The sequence below is a fragment of the Dreissena polymorpha genome, chromosome 10 (assembly GCF_020536995.1).
Source record: "Dreissena polymorpha isolate Duluth1 chromosome 10, UMN_Dpol_1.0, whole genome shotgun sequence".
Classification (NCBI taxonomy): domain Eukaryota; kingdom Metazoa; phylum Mollusca; class Bivalvia; order Myida; family Dreissenidae; genus Dreissena; species Dreissena polymorpha.
In genome coordinates, this window is record NC_068364.1 from 88,436,634 (window position 1) to 88,453,012 (window position 16,379).

At 37.0% G+C, this 16,379-nt stretch overlaps 2 non-coding genes across 2 annotated transcripts; both read right to left on the reverse strand.

The window, feature by feature from the left end:
• Positions 1–14,596: 14,596 nt before the first annotated feature.
• Trnat-ugu (transfer RNA threonine (anticodon UGU)) lies at positions 14,597–14,671 on the reverse strand. The gene has a single exon. It is a non-coding gene; the product is annotated as a tRNA-Thr (tRNA).
• A 199-nt stretch (positions 14,672–14,870) lies between these two features.
• Positions 14,871–14,945, reverse strand: Trnat-ugu (transfer RNA threonine (anticodon UGU)). Its single transcript has one exon. It is a non-coding gene; the product is annotated as a tRNA-Thr (tRNA).
• Positions 14,946–16,379: the final 1,434 nt, after the last annotated feature.

Genomic DNA, 16,379 nt, shown 5'->3' on the forward strand with positions numbered 1-16,379 from the left:
TTTCCTGATGTATTGATTAATTTCGCATGCAATGGTACCAGTTTTTGCCATTAAAGTTACGCGTAATAATTATTGGGGACAAAAAATCAGCTGTCGTGACTAAGACTTAAAATCGTGCATTTCGACACTGATGCGGCCAATTTAGTGCCTCTTTTAATCGCCATTTTAAGACCTTTATGCCCATCCGAATGAACTCAAAATGCATATTCATTGTAAAAATAGTTCAAATCTCATGTGGAGAAAGTTTGAAAAAGGTAGGACAAGGTTGAGTTCCCTTAAAGGTTACATTACACTAAATCATTTTGTATCCCTCCGTGGTCCATTCGAAAGTGTAGTGCCTATTACTAAAGAGTTCCTTTTCTCTTCTTGAATAAAAGCCATTAAACAATGTGACACATGTCTTTTGTGGATATTTGTAATATCATATATGTGTCTGGAGTACTTTGATGCCTTGGATTGGAAGCTAACTGAAAAGATGAACTTTTGGGGGTGTCTTTTCTATTGTGTGGGGCATTTGTCGAAATTAGGCTTGCAAAACAGGTTTTTCTACGGTGGGTGCATTCAACAGCGATTTACTTTCTTAGAAGTTGCGAGACGGTATGTTTTTGAATGCAATTATTGGAAGAGGACACATCCATCTTTAAAATGATACCAGGTTCGGAAAAATTGATACGTCGGAAAGACAAGAAAAATTGAAAGTTGTCAGTTTTATAATGGGACCCTATGGGAATCCGAATTAGTGTAATATAACCTCTAGTTTAAATTTGTAACGTGTGCTTATTGCTGCGGATACGTATGCGTTTGTCGCATTAAGTATGTGTGGAGTTACATGACTATCCATTTCAAAGCCATAATTAAGAAGCTGTTCACTACAGGTTCCTAAGGTTGAAAGGTCCGTACCAAGCATTGCGTTTAATGTTCAGTTGAAACTGTTTATAGGGTACTCTCATCTTTGATAAATCTGTTCTCAAGTGCACCTTTGTAATTGATAGCGTTCATAATGTTGCTAACATATATGGCATGTTATCTCTTGCGGAATACTCTTTTTGACGATACATTAATTGATCAAGCGCAATGCCCTTCATATGTGATCCGAAGTTTTACTAACCATCATTTGTTATATGCTTCTATCATTATCACCCACTAAGAAATAAACATTTGGCTCAGTTATTACTGTATTTCGAAAAAAGAGGAGCATCAAGAGATAACATGTCGTGTATACGAGCTTCGTGCTGGCGACGATTGTAGTGGTGCATTTATTGTGTTTTACGTTGTAGGCTCCACCCCTGACGAAGGACAGCCTGTCCCGGCTGGTCGAGTACTTCGTGGCCTACGCCGACAACCCGTTCGAGAAAGTTCGAGCCTTCTACGTCTGGATCACTCACAACATAAAGTACGTGCACGGGATGAGCGGCTGGGGAGCTGTATTCTGTATATCACAATCGACATTCGTTTGTATACTCTTTTGTGTTGTTTACTTTTTATTATAATACCAATGAAGACTTAATAATATATGAGAATAACACTTAGATTTGAGCATTGATGTTTGCTCTTCATTTAACGCAAACCCTTGTTAACCAAATATTGATAGAAACAACCAATCATACGTGAATGTATCTTAATGAGCAGCATTTTGTGAAAACTGTGCTTAATGCATGTGCGTAAAGTGTCGTCCCAGATTAGCCTTTGCACTCCGAACAGACTAATCAGGGACGACACTTTCAGCATTTATGACATTTTTCTTTAAAATGAAGTCTCTTCTTAGCAAAAATCCAATTTAGGCGGAAAGTGTCGTCCCTGATTAGGACTGCACAGGCTAATCTGGGACGACACTTCACGCTCATGCATTATGCCCAGTTGTCACGGAACGCTGCTCAAATAGTTTAATGAAAGTTCAAGATGTGGGTCAAACAGGGAACATCACGGTCGTTAGGCAGCAACGTCATCTTGGCTGTTCCTGAAATAGCGATCAGTCACAGTCGAACATTTCCGCAATCACATATCATCCCTCTGAGACAAGGAAGATGTTCTCATTTTTGCTCCACAGTATCTATCAATACATTATGTCTAAAAAATTTAACGTGTCCCGGCTATCGGTTACATAGAAAGGAAACCAACTACAATTTACCCTTAACTTGTTGTTTTGTGTGAAAACGATCAAACAACCAATATCTAAATCAAATGAAATGGCATTCGCATCCGGGATATTTTTGCTGTTTTAAAAGTAGACACTCAAAATGATAACTTTAGGGGCTACTAACCCACTTTTTCAGTTATGACACATCCGGGTACTTCAATCGTGCACCACTGCGTCCCACCGACCCGGACTTGGTACTGGCAAATCGAGTGACTGTCTGCGAGGGCTATTGTAGACTGTTCGCTGCGTTTTGGAGGTCAGATCTTCTGATGGTACAATAAAGGAATTATATGAATTAATGATATATAGGGTTTGTCATGTCATATCATATTTAGTACATTTGTATACGAATTCAAGTATCATGCTTGTCAGAAAGCGAATTAATAATATTTATACTTAATGACAATATACTTTCTTAGTCGATTGAAATAGGCTACACTTACCTCTGGATCTAGCTACATGAAGGCATCAATTACAAATTACAAATATAACGTCATGTGTTAATCGCAGCCGGAATTTATTTACAGTGTAAACTGAAATTGCTTTGACTTTCAGTGAAGCAGAGATTCCGGCTCAGATAATTTGTGGCTATGCAAAATCATACGGCTATCAGCCTGGCGATGACGTCATGAGCAATAGTCACAACGCACATGCGTGGAATTCAGTATATATCGACAACGATTGGTTACTTGTGGATGTCACGTGGGGAGCAGGCTTCGTGAAGTCAAAGGAGAGAAAATACGTACCAAGGTTTACAAACGCGTATTTTTTTACAGATCCAGAAGTGTTAATCACAGAGCATTTTATTTCACGGTCAAATTATATGAATACTACGAAAGCGATACAAAGTGGCATTTGCTGGAGAAGCCTTTGTCAGACTGGACTTCTGTTCTGTTGTGAATTTCGATCAGTGTGGTAAGGACTGGGGCATTCGCAGTCTTACGCATCATAAAGCGATAATTTATAACATCGAGTATGAAATAGATATCGAATTAGAAACAATGCACACACACATATCAGACTTTCTTGCATTCCTTTACAAAGGGGAGCGGAAAATTGACAACTTCATTTACGCGTATATGCCGACAGGTAAAATAGTGCGCGTCCATGTTTGTATGCTCAGGCGAGGGGCATTCATCCTGCAAGTTTATGCACGCAGGCAACGAGATATTCCACATGGTGACTTCCAGCCAGTTGTAAAATATATTTTACAGTGCATCAACTCATTTGATCAGCCCATAACTTACCCCACCCACCACACGTTTTATGGGCCCGTTAAAGAGTTGGCAAAATATGGCATTGAAAGCATAGACCAAGACTTGTATTATGTTTAAGACGACGGGGAGATTATATTTTCTGTGAAACCCAAACGCTATATTGACATCTTTCCAAGGCTTCATTTTCAAGACCATACCATCGACTTAAACAATTACAGTTTTGTTGACCACTCGGATTATGGGATATTTCTGAATTTTCGACTACGTTACGAAGGCCATTACAAACTCGTTTTATTTGGTAAACAAGAAAATTGTTCGCCTTTCGCTTCGTATCTTATAAAATGCACCAAAGCGTGCTTAGACGGAGTATTTCCTGACGCTCACGAATATGCACTCAAATATAAATGTTGCATACTAGAGCCGTTAATCAAAGCGCTATATCCTTCCGCGGAGGTTTTGTTTTGTATCAAGTCGCCTATAGCTAAGTCACTAAATTGCAACGGTTCAGTACTAAAAAAGAAAGACGCCTGTACGTTCGAAGGTACGGGGAAAATGCCGGGCGATGATGTCACGGTGATGTTGGAGGGATGCGGGCTAGATGGCTCATTTCATCGCCTTTATTCCTACCACGTGGATACACAACTGAACACGTTTCGATTTTTCCTGGAAAATATACTGAATACAATAAAACATAATTATTGTAATATTATGTAGAATAATCATCATTTTAACATGATACTATAAGTAAACGATAGACAGCTACATAAATAAAATACTGTTCACGCATAATTATTAATACAGGTCGCAGAAAGAAACATTCCCAATGTACGCACATACTTATTGGACGAAATTATATGGACTGATATCTGACATTATTGTTCAGGCATGTTTGCCCGTTTTAGGGGCTTAAACACGCCGACACGGTAGAACGACGAAAATACGCGCCGATAAGACATATACAATCTGAAACTTAACACATAAAATGAGAACTGAAACTAAATATTTTAATCCAAAATGAATGATTCTGAAAGGTGACACGATTCATTGAACGAAAGTTCAACTGAGATCAGGGATGGAATTGAATATTAAATGAACTTTCCTTTTAATGCGTGTTGTATGATGGCTGATTTCTTTCATATGCAGGACAGTGGTGCCAAAACGAACGCTAAGACTGTTAATGTTAGAATTGTAATATCAAGTTCAAAATACCGTACGGAGTATAAACAATATAAATGAGAAAAACTCATTAGTTATGTTTTCTTGATTGAATATAATCCATAACGGTAGAGTATTCATTGAAAATATGACTTAAAAAACGATTTGCCAGTCTGTTAGCAAGTTCTTTTAACATTGTCGGTACGCAACATGTTAAAAACCCTATACTTAGCAGACCTTCGTACGTGTGAATTCACTTGTATCCTAATAAGACGACCTTCGATGGAGAAGATCAAGACATTTCAAACATAATCAAGTAAACGTCGGACACAAACGGTAGTCCATATTATTGTCCTAGACTTTTGACCCAGAAGGTACGCCATACTAATGTACTAGACGTTTGACACAGACGGTACGCCATACTTATGTACTAGACTTTTGACACAAACGGTACGCCATACTATTGTACTAGACTTTTTACTCAAGCGGTAGGCTAAACTATTGTACAGACTGACGGGTTTTTGGAGAAGTCAGGGTTCTCAAGCAGATCTTCAGAGAGATTACCATGGAGAAGATGAATTTCAGGAACGTCATGTTGCACGGGCCATGGACACAGTTGCTATTTATCTTCTGAGTGCAGGTCACATGATAGGATGTCAGCTTCCAATAGTTAGGATACACCCATATGCTGCCTGCAAAATTGAGAACAGTCAATATTGGAACGGCAGCAAAATGCGATAATATCATTTCAATATAAGATACTGATTAACTTTATTTTTAGCTCACCTGAGCACAACGTGCTCATGGTGAGCTTTGGTGATCGCCTTTTGTCGTCCGTTGTGCGTTGTCCCTTGTGCGTTGACTGTTGCGCGGCGTCAACATTTGCCTTGTTAACTCTCTAGTGGCCACATTTATTGTCTAATCTTCATGAAATTTTGTCAGAGGGTTTGCCTCAATGATATCTTGGATGAGATTGAAAATGGTAACGTTTGCTTGAAAAACATGGTTGCCAAGGAGCGAGGCATTTTTCCTTATATGGCTTTATATCGCTAAAATCTTTTTAACACTCTAGAGACCATATTTATTGTCTGATCTTCATGAAATTTGGTCAGAAGGTTTATCTCGATAATATCGAACGAGTTTGAAAATGATGCCGGTTGGTTGAAAAATATGGCTGCCAGGGGGCGGGGCATTTTTCGTTATATGGCTATAGTAAAACATTGTTAACACTCTAGAGGCCACATTTATTTTCCGATCTTCATGAAACTTGGTCAGAAGATTTGTCCCAATGACATTTCGGATGAGTTAGAAATGGTTACGTTTGCTTGAAAAACATGGCTGCCAAGGGGCGGGGCATTTTTCCTTGTATGGCTATATATGGCTATAGTAAAATCTTGTTAACACTTTAGAGGCCACATTTATAGTCCGATCTTCATGAAACTCGGTCAGAAGATTCATCCCAATAATAGCCTGGACAAGTTTAAAAATGATGCCGGTTGGTTGAAAACATGGCCACCACGGGGGCGGGGCATTTTTTCTTATATGGCTATAGTAAAACCTTCTTAACACTCTAAGAAGTCACATTTATTTTCCGATCAACATGAAACTTGGTCAGAAGATTTGTCCCAATGATATTTTGGATGAGTTCAAAAATGGTTTTGGTTGCTTTAAAAACATGGCCACCAGGGGCGGGGCATTTTTCCTTCTATGGCTATATATGGCTATTGTAAAACCTTGTTAACACTCTAGAGACCACATTTATTGTCAAATCTTCATGAAATTTGGTCAGAAGAATGGTCTTTATGATATCTTGGATGGATTTGAAAATAATTATGTTTTCTTGGAAAACATGGCTTCCAAGGGGCGGGATATTTTTCCTTATTTGGCAATAGTAAAATCGTGTTAACACACTAGAGGCCACATTTACTGTTCATGAAACTTGATCAGAAGGTTCATCCCGATAATATCTTGGACGAGTTTAAAACTACTGCCGGTTGGTTGAAAAACATGTCTGTCAGGGGGCGGGGCATTTTTCCTTATACATGTATGGCTATAGTAAAACCTTGTTAACACTATTGAGGCCACATTTATTTTCCGATCTTCATGAAACTTGGTCAGAAGATTTGTCCCAATAATATCTTGTTATCTCATGTGAGCGACTTTGCGCCTTTCAGGTCCTCTTGTTTAATTGGGAAATCGCAGTGTCCAGTTTTTCGGCTTTCAAACTGACGGTCTGAAGGACATACGGACAGTCAAGCAAGATGCATTGTGTATACTTATAATTGTGTTATAATGGTGAAAATAATTTTATTGTCAATTGTATAGGTAAGCAAAAGAAGAAAATCCATTTAACAGTTAGTGAAACGACATGGAACGCAAAGGACTCCAGTCTGTTAACAAAATCGTTGAATTAAAACACTGTTCATAGTGCACTGTCATATCTTACACAGATGTACCTAGCAAGAGTCCCTATAAGATGTAATGAGCACAATTTGCTTACAGTGAGCTTTTGTGATTCCATTTTGCACATTGTTAATCATTGTTCCTACCTTGTCCATTGTCAAAATCTTCATTATTAACACTCTAGAGATTATATTTATTTCCAATATTTACGAAACTTTGTAAGAGGATTAATATAAATGACGATTGGGTAAATTAAAAAACTGCTTTCAAAAACGAGGCTGCTATTTTAATTTAAATGAAAAGTTTCTGAACATTTCAGAAGTTACATGTTTGCTCCGAAAGCTTTTTAATGGTATATCTGCTGAGTTTGAAAACGGTTCAGGTCTACTGAAAAATATGACTGCCAGGGGGCTAAAACGTTTTCAATAGGAGGGTGTTATGAAACTTTGTGAACAATCTAGAACTCAGATGTTTTGCCAAATTATAATGTAACAATCAGAACAATTGTTCTCATGATATTTCAACAGTATTCGAAATTGATTCTGTCCGTTCCAAAATACGACTTAAGGTGAACGTAGTTTAGGGAGGGATTATTTCGAAGTCATTCTTGTTGATCGTTCAGTTCGTACGATTTTTAAAATAATCCCATGGTGGTGAAAATTGGCCCCTTCCTGAAGGTAACTTCCTTTATATGTACGAAGCAAACACTTAAACATTGTGTTCTTTGAAACCGCAAGGCCAAGATGTTTGGTTTTTTTGTCATTTTATTATGGTCCTTTACTATTCTTTTTAAATATCGTCCCTCGGGTTAAAACGGACCACGCTCAATGATGACGAAATATTTTAAGACTTAAAAACGTTGTTTTTTTTCCTCAAAACGTTATGACGGGGATTATTTATTTGTTTAACATCGTATACTTGTCCTGTAATTTTTTTTAAATAATCCGGTTTGGGTTAAAATTGACCCGGACCTATGGGTTACTTGTTTAATCTTATGTGTTAGTGAAAACTTTGAAAATCTTCTTTTCTGAAGCAGCAGGGTCCAGAGGCATGTAACGTGTTATAGTAGTCCACTGCTACAGTTGTTCAAATTATGCCCTCTGTAGTCAAAACTTCTGTTGTAGTCTAGCCGGTGTAATTAATACAACGCAATGCGTATGTGGCTACATGTTTATTCACTAATGTCCCAGCTACAAATGTCCAACAAACTATGTAACATAATCATATAAAGGCAACTCTTACGTATCTAGTTTAGTCTAATACATTTATGTTCCTTTCACTATTTCATTATGATATAGAACAACTTACATCCAGGAACTTAAATTATGTATAGACTTGTATAGTAAATATTGATTACTTCAAAAAAAAATCTTCTTTGAAACCGCAAGGGTCAGGGGTTTGATATTCGGTGTGCAACTTAAAATAATTCTCTTCTTATAAGTTTTCTCAAATTATGTGTCTGGGGTCAAAACTAAAAATAAAATTCCGTTTCGCAAGATCATAATGTCCGCACTTTTGAACATCCGAAAAAATTTGCCAATTATCATTCTGCTTAAAAACATCGACAAAACAAAACAATCCGAAATTATTTATTTTGGTCCTTTGTCGCAGTGCTAAGTATTAATAAGGGAAATTCTCGAACTCTGAATCAATCAAATCTTGCAAATCTCTTATAAATCTAGCATTCGCTGGACAGTCTCTAATCACTATGAAAATCATCACAATACCCGCTATTGTTTACATAATGCACGTTTTACGGTCCCAAAGCACTGAAGATGGGAACAATGTGAATCAGTTGAGCGTAAAATACCCCGTGTAACTATCAATCAATTATTTCAGTTGGCTTTGTTGTATTAGGTTAAATATTTGGAAAATCTATAAAGCAATGGGCTGTTACACCAAATTTCAAAGCTCAAAAAGCAAGAATATATAAATGCATTATAAAAAATATTTTTTTTTAACTTACACTAATTAACTTAAATAGTAGAAGCATTTAAAAAAATAATTTTTACTCTGAGATAACTTATCACAACACATATTCAACGGCATTCACTTTGAACTTCTACCTGAAACCACACATGAAAGAAGATTAATGTATGGTTATCATGTGTCCTAAACCGAAACATACGGTTAAAAAAGTGTCATAATTTACCTGAATACCTGAAATATCTTCGGACTCCAAACTTTCAGAAAAAGGGAGTCCACAGAACTCCTTTCTCAGAATACCGTTAGTTGGTGTTGAGCAAACCACTGCGCCGACGTTTAAATGCTATAGACACGTACCACACCAAGCCCATTGAGCGGACCGAAAAAAATCGTTTTAGTGCTTGTCACGGCGACGGAAGCTCTTGGCAATGAGGCTGCCAAACAACAACGTCAACACGCCGCTCACGATCAGGTAGATTGGGATTATCTTCTCGATGTCGCAGTGGTGCAGGTTGATAACGCCTGAAACGTGCAGCATGTGAAATTATAAACACATGTAGTTGAACGTTTTATATCCGGTAAATGTTGATTTTAAAGAAAAAAGGTTAAACAAGTATGGTAAGGTCAACATATTTTTAAACAAAAATTATAAACTCTCCATAAAGCAATATGAATCAAAGGTGTATATTTTAGGCAGATATATATCGAATTTCAATGACTAGCAATTTATGAATTAATCCGTGATTCTTGAATTGCTTTTTTTCCAAACAATAATAAGCTAACATGGTCAATTTTGCCAATATAACTACTCACAACGTCAACAAGCCTCATGGTAAATATTTTATAAACAGTAGCAAATCCTCACCCTAAACCGGATATTAATTAAAACACGATACTTGCTGTTTTTATATGGAATAATATGATGTTTAAACGCCCTAATGAAACAACGTAAAAAAGATCTTATTCTGGGAACAAGACATACATTATGGCTCTTAATTGCATACATATATGTAATTTTATTCTTAAATAGAAATAATAATCGCGATATGATATAAATGCTAGTTTGACAATACATAGCTTTTTTCTGATGCGTGGCTGGGCCACCGCTCTCGTTGTGTTTTCCTAAGCTTCCAAAATCCTAACCATTTTTTATTGGACGAAATCAACAACAACAACAACAACGATAAATAAAATCATGTTATCATATACAAAATATGTTTGTTTTTAATAAAAAATTGTCCATACCAATGTTACAAAACAAATCCAGCGCCCAATGCTATGCGTTAAACGAGTTTATATAGATGTTCATCGAAACCCGCTAACGTAAGTAGTTGCCTAACAAGAATGAAATAAGTCATACGAACTTCACTTTAAAAGCCAATATATATATATATATATATATATATATATATATATATATATATATATATATATATATATATATATATATATATATATATATATATATATATATATATATATATATATATATATATATAATAGTTTTAGTATTATTATGGCAACAAGGCACTGCAGATTTGAACAGTTCTTTATCAGTTATGCACGTTTTATGGCAACAAGGCACTGAAGATTTGAACAGTTCTTTATGAGCTATGAAAGAATAACCCTGTGTTAGTATCCATCGATATTGGGGTATTTATCAGGTTTGTATTACATCCTTGTTTATATCGGGTTTGGTTTATATTGTCTACCCATATTTAAGGCTCAGTACCAGATGTACTGCAGCTGTATTGCGGCACTGAGAGAAGACGATTAGAACTGTATATCCAGCCTGCACAGCTGTCAGTGCTAAACAAGCCTGGTTCTCTACACAGCGGCCTAGCTCCTTTACCGGCTATTAGTGCAGTGCTTTAAGACACTTGGGAACTTTAGTTTGCTAATGGACATTTGAACATGCATGTGCAACAATTTGTCCATTGTTGTGTAATGAAGACAGTAGTTTTAGTTTGTAAGTGACTCGTGGGACCAGGCTCAATGTTAAGTGTGTTTTTTATTTGTTTACATTCTAGTATGAGAGCAGATTATTGGCAATATATTGAAGTTATGTGCAATACAAATTAACTGTCGTTTCAGTCATGGGCACTTGCTTTAAATCACTTATTAAAAGATGTACTTGTAAACACTTGTGGTGCTGCAAGAGTTAAACATTCACATGGGGATATCGAAACATTTTACATAGTTCTTATTTGAGATTGATGAATATGTTTGCCTAACAGGACATAATGATTTTTAGCTCGGCTGTTTTCGGAGAAAACCCGAGGTATTGTCATAGCCAGCTCGTCGTCCGCCGTCCGCCGTCGTCGTGTTAAATTCTTAACATTGGCTCTAAAATATAAGTGCTTTCAACGACAACTTTGAAACTTCATATGTAGATGCACCTTGATGAGTTCTACACGCCACACTTATTCACACCCATTTTGTGGTCACTATGTCAAAGGTCAAGGGCACTGTGGCCTCTAAAAAAAAATCTGACAAACTTTCATTTATTCCAAACTGCACCCGCAGCCGAGCGTTGGAACCCGTTATGCGGTGCTCTTGTTTATTTATGTCATGATGTACAGCTTTGTATAGATATAATACAACTGGTTTAATGTGTTATAATTGTCCCATCTATTTTGGGTGAAAGGAATCTAGATTTTAAAAATCCTGCTTAAGGTCAACATTGCATCCCTTTGTTAGGTATCGTATATGAATGTGGCTATACTTTCTTAAATATTAAACTTGGCAAAATGATTATAAAAAACAACATTTTAGTACAATCTCTGAGAAACTTAACACATTGACCGACTGTGTTTGTCACATACATATCAAAAACTGTTATTTCAAGATTTTAAATGTTCATTGTTAAAAGTACCGGTGCTGTTACCAATTTAACGCCAAACAAAATGTTGACAAAAAAACCTTTGGCTCCAAAACCTGATTTGATTGACGATGCTGCTTCAGCAGCGCGTCTAAGTTATCATATCATGAACAAAAATCTTCACAATTGCGACCTATGTAAAAGACCAAGCCAGTCCGATGGAGATTTTTCTAATCGGCATACCTTGCTGATTAACATTGATAACATTCACCTAGCAGAGTTATCGTTCGTGCCTCAACATACAACAATGGCCGCGCCCATGAGAGAATGTTGACACTCGTGTCAACACTTTCTTACAGCAATAACCGGCTTGTTTGGCTATTTAGAAACTGTCATTTAGTATATTTGAGTTATTTATTCACTAAATCTCCGCGTATGACAACGGATGTAATTCGAAGGATATATTCGATGTGTATGAAGGACTTTCTGGATCTTGACAGCTTGACACGGCAAAACTGGAATACTGGTATTTTTAGTTATCAATATAAGTCACGTTTTGCTTAATAAATTGTATTCGAGTATTTTGCGACTTATTGAATGACTATGATACCCGATATCAACATATCATAGGGAATTTGAAGATCACCAAGCTGTCCTGAAATTAAACATTGAATACAAACACTTTACTGGTTTGTACTTTTTCATCCGTCTATTTTAGTATTTCATATCATTTTAAAGTTAAATGAACTGTGTCACAGTAAAAGAGACATTAAGGCGAATTTTGCCAGTTTGGATCCAGATCAGCCTGCGGTCGCTTGAAAGCTGTTTGACAATAACAAATAGTTTAATTGGATACTGATTGGACTGCGCTGTTCCTGTGACCTGGCTCAAATAATAGAGCTGTCATTAATCAAATGATTTATTTCGAACATTAATCTTTTTTTTGTATTGTCCCTCGGGATCAATGACTCCATTTTTTTCCTGTTGAGATTTGAATACTGCTTAATGCGATGCCAAGTCGGCGTGAGATATGTTGCACCTCCCATTATCGCTCGATTGTTCATTGTCGGCTCGGGTACTACTTGCATGTACCCAAGGTAGTATATTTACATGTTCCCCGGGTACGGTAAATATACTAAAACGTACCCGGGAAATTTAACGCTAAATCGGTCGTTGTCGGCTATATTTTTTATTAATTATATATTCATATTTATGTCAATTTTCAGTAAAATGGCCTGTATATTTTTGGAACACATACTCAAAAAGCATGTTGATGCAGTTTTTTGTTTAAGATAATCGGTTGCGCGTTTTACGCCATCGGATTTTGGGCGGGAATACAACTCGGGTACAGTGTAATATCGACCGAGTACGATTACGTATATTTACCGTAACCGAGGTACATGTAAGTATACTTAAGAGTACCCGGTTACATGTAAGTAGTACCAGAGCCGACAATGACCAATCGAGCTCCATTATCTCTCATGAACCGACTCAATAAAACCGAATTGGCAATATTTGACTAAATTTTTTGGTTTGGTTGCTCTCGAGGGATCGAACAATTTCAGAATCTTCCTAAAAGCCAAGTGGTAAAGTCTCGACTTTTATTGCAGGAGATTGCGTTGCAGGTTTGATCCCCAGAAGCGACATTGAAAACTAGATAACTTTGTTATTTAAAAGGCTGCTAAACCTGATATACTAAGATAATTTTAATTTTCTCTCACATGATGGTCATCATTTATATTATATAAAAACCCACAGCAGTAGTAAACAATTGGACAATAATTAATGAACGCATGTTTCATTTGTAATTGACATTTTGATTTTGACCTGGCCTCGATTTAAATATGTGACTTGACTTTATCAGCACTCTTGTAACAGACTGAGGTTTAAATGTTCCAATGAAAATCACCTTAAACCAGATTTGCTATAATAGAAGTGTGGAAAGTTTTAAGGTTGTGACAAGTAAGCAAAAATTGGTCATTAACGAGAAGCCACAACTGATCTACGACTGTTTAAAACAAGGAAAATACATAGTTCATTAAAAACTAATTTCAGAAGCCACAGGGTAACAGCTTAACGTTCATGTTACCAATGTGTCAGACCAGGGCATTGATTTTGAAATCTAGGACATGCATGGTCGGGTCTTGATGAAGTGAGGAAAAATTGTATTTTAAGTCCTTAATTGACCTGGCTATATTTCTCAAATTATTATAAGCTCAATCAGTATATTTATATCAATATCTATGCCTTGTGTATTGTAAACAAATACACAATCATGCAGTTACATGATTGCAATAAATAATAACAAAGCCACCCATACTATAAAGGTCATCGACAAAGCCTATTGTAAAAATGTGAACACAGTAAGTTATCGCCCTCTCGTGCCAGCAAAACAACACGTTGAAAGGTTGTCAGTTTTGACAGTTCTAATTTCACTTTCATTTTGTGATATCAAACTATTAACAATTATGTGGCTTGGAAAAAAATCTCCATTGCTTATTTAATATATTTTCTGCAAACTTCTTCAAAAAACTTACAACAATACCCGATTTTTTTCGTTAATTCAAACATTACTGACAGGCTACCGCTTTGTTTACATATTTCGCTTAAATTTAGACGGGCGTAGGTAGGACCGCATTACCGCTTCCGAAATGTGTATTCATACTATTGCCTTCGAGGTACTTATCCGATGTTTGACGGAAAGAGCCGAAAATGTGCGATTGTGGGTCAAGTTCCCCACAGGTACTAGTTCCCCGTACCCCCAATTTTTGTTCCGTACCCAAAATTTGTTCCACCCAATTTCTTTCGTACCCAATTTTTTTTCGTACCCACATTTTTTCATCACACCCACATATTTTTCGTACCAACAATTTTCTCGTACACAAAGTTTGTTTCGTACCCATTGTTTTTGTACCCAAATTTGGGTGGTGAAAAGTGTGCAGCCAGTCCGGGACTCGAACCCGGGACACCTCGCTTACAGGGCGAGTGCTCTCCCGACTGAGCTAACCGGGCCGCCACACATCTTTCCACCTATCCCGCTTAAGTTCGGTACCGTGACATTCTCCCCTGCCAAGTTGGAATTTGTCCTCGAATTCGAGTCACAGGGAACAGTGAAATACTGATCCCGACAAACCCACGGGCAGGTTCTATGGAGAACTGTAAACGCCACGGTCCCCCGTTGGGCGCCATTGTCGCCGGGTGGTGAAAAGTGTGCAGCCAGTCCGGGACTCGAACCCGGGACACCTCGCTTACAGGGCGAGTGCTCTCCCGACTGAGCTAACCGGGCCGCCACACATCTTTCCACCTATCCCGCTTAAGTTCGGTACCGTGACATTTCCAAATTATTTTTCGTACCCAATTTTTTTTTCGAATATTTTTTTCGTACCCAAACTTTTTATACCCACATTTTTTTTCGTACCAGCATACACAATTGTGGTAATGTAGATAAACTTAAATTGATGCTTTTATATCCATCCTCTTCAAAAGCATCGTCACACCAGTACTGTCAGTACTTTGATATATTTAAAACGTCTTTATAACAGATGGGGATACAAATGGTATTGGTCAACACGCTTGTTTGCAATCTTAAGAAGACAATACTTAACAAATGAAGTGTACTTATACACATAATATCTTGTTCGGTATATACTTTGATATTCATTCTTTGCAGTGAATACCAAATTCTATTCCCTTAGCTTACTAAACATACCAATATTATTATCTAAATGGTTTTATTAGTGAACATTTATTGATTGATTTTTAAAACTAAGGGGGATTTAACCCTGGTTTTCTGCCTGAAAGATGACCTCTTACCGAAGTGCTGAAGTACTTTTCATTTTCAATAGTATGTTATTATGCCCCGACTAAGATGGCATATAGCAGTAGGACTGTCCGTCCGTCTGAATGGCATTCCGTTTTCAGGATGTTTTTAGGCAACACTTTCGGATATTGAGCTGTTTTTTGGTGAGTCCACCTACATGGCTTACCAATGAAGTGTGAGTCTTATTCCATTGATTTGTTTCGAAGTTATGGGCTTGGACTAACACTTTCTCTAAAATAAACATTTACCGTCTGATTTTTTGGAACGCTTTTAAATAAAGAGCTAAATTTTGTTATGTTTGTCCACCTACATGACTTATAGTTAATGTGTGAGTTTCCTTGCAGTCATAGATTTGTTTTGTGAAATCATGGGCCTTGGACCTACCTAATTTCTCTACAATGGCTACTGTGCGTCTCAAAGGGCAGTATGGGGAATTGTGTTTCTTTAACACCTGTCTTATTTGCGAAGTTATGGGCCTTGGACTTATAAATTGTCTCTAAAAAACCATTTTTCGGAGGGTGTTAACGAAATCTCTCAAGTATTTCCCTGATTTCGCTGATTGTTGGTATGTGAGTCTACCTACATGACTTGCAGATGAAGAGTGTTTTGGAAGAGAAACTTGCGGTTTATATATATATATATATATATATGAGAAAGAAATTGTTCAAACAGTGTAAAACTTAAGTATCTTATACCCTAGCGCTTTCGACTACGTCTTCTTAAGGGGTGTATACAGATATGATACTTATCTGTATACACCCCTGAAGAAGACGTATAGTCGAAAGCGCTAGGGTATAAGATACTCATGTTTTACACTGTTTGAACAATTTCTTTCTGATATATATACTTATTTCTTATTGTTCTTGTATCCGCATGGGATCCTGTGTTTTTGAAAGTATA